Source organism: Solanum pennellii, chromosome 8 (genome assembly GCF_001406875.1).
Source record: "Solanum pennellii chromosome 8, SPENNV200".
NCBI classification, from domain to species: Eukaryota; Viridiplantae; Streptophyta; class Magnoliopsida; order Solanales; family Solanaceae; genus Solanum; species Solanum pennellii.
In genome coordinates, this window is record NC_028644.1 from 5040382 (window position 1) to 5042087 (window position 1706).

At 37.5% G+C, this 1706-nt stretch overlaps 1 pseudogene; it reads left to right on the forward strand.

Moving 5' to 3' along the window:
• Positions 1–672: 672 nt before the first annotated feature.
• On the forward strand, positions 673–1489 carry LOC107028280 (annotated as a pseudogene).
• Positions 1490–1706: the final 217 nt, after the last annotated feature.

Consider the following 1706-nt stretch of genomic DNA (forward strand, 5'->3'; position numbering starts at 1 on the left):
GGTGAAGATGATGAAAAGAATTGGTGATTTGAGAGAGTTCTCAAACACTTGGATCACTGATATATCTCCTATGTCTTTGAAGATTTTGCAAGAAAACATTCAAAAGTCTATGCAATGTATCTTGACTTGGAATGGAGAAAGAGGTTTTGAGATTAAACACCATGGATTTACACACACTGTGGACATTGTTAATAGGAGGTGTAGTTGCAGATCCTGGCAGCTCAGGGAAATTCCTTGTCCTCATGGAGTTGCTGCCCTTCATTACAAAAACTTGGAATCAATCCATTGTGTGGCTAGCTGTTATAGCAAGGAAACCTACCTCAGCACATATACTCATTTTATTCAGCCAATGAATAACATGAAAATGTGGCCAACCTCAAATAATCCAATTGTAAAGCCATCAAAGATCAGAAAGTTGTCTGGAAGACCAGGTAAGGTTAGAAGAAAAGAAGCAGATGAAAGCAGAAAAACTGGAAAGTTGAGCAAAAGAGGTGCTGTAACGACTTGTAGCATATGTGGCCCACAAGGACATAATAAAAGAGGATGTCCCACAAGAAACCAAGCTGATCCAAGTCAATCACATGAACCATGTTCTCAGACAAGAAGTACTGGTCCAAGTCAGTCAGCTGAACCATCTTCTCAGACACAGGTACTTTTATTTGTTACTCTCAAATGTATGTTATATGTAGATGTATATGTATTGATATATTAATACACAGGCTACTGAAAGTGATAGAGAAAAAGGCACAGAAAGAGCAACAAGAGGAAGAGCAAGTGGCAGAGGTGTTCCAGCTCAATCACATGGAAATGCTACAAACACAGAGGTTATATATCTCATCTAATTATTATATCATTGTCAGATAATATAGATATGCTTTAATAGTTTGATTTCAAAGTACAAACTGTAAATGGTAGAGAGAGAGGTAGATGTACAGGTATAGGAGCAGGATCAGGGAGAGAAATGGCTCAAGAAAGAAATGTGAATGAAGGACTAAGTAGAGGAAGAGGATTGACTCAATATAGTTAAACTAGTTCTGAAGCAAACTGCAGTAGAGGAGACCTAGGAAGAGGGAAGAAACCAGTAGAACATGAGGACACCAATGGAGGACAAACAAGACCTTTTAAAAGGCCAAGAATGGTAGGTGTTGCATAAACCAAGGTGAAGATGGATTTACAACTCTCAATGTAAGTTTATAACTATCAATGCAAGTTTACAATTATCATTGCAAACCGAATTGTCTAATATTTGAGTGTGTATTTATTTGACTAAGCAGTCTGGATTGCCAAGTAGAAGTGTCATCAATACTGGTACAAAAGTTACAAAGAGGACTGATGTTGTCACTGGTGATATTGGCTACACACCAGTACGTGGATTCAAATGGAAGGGGAAGACAACTATTACCAGTAGCAACCTGGAAAGAATGTGGGCTGAACAGGTTATCCAAACTAGGTCTGTAGCTGCTGCTAATGCTGCTAATAGCCAAGGCCAAACAACTTCAAGTAGGAAGACTTCTATGCCATGGAAGTAGGGCATTTTGATGTTGTCTTGTTCATTTTGACAAATAAAATTTAACTGTGCATATTTTTGTGTTATTTTTTTTATTGGAAACAAACTCAATTTTGCGTGTAACCAAACAAACTTGAATGGTTGGAATCAAACTGGATTATGAAGTCTTCTTTTTAGTCAATTTTGTTATTGCCTTTTA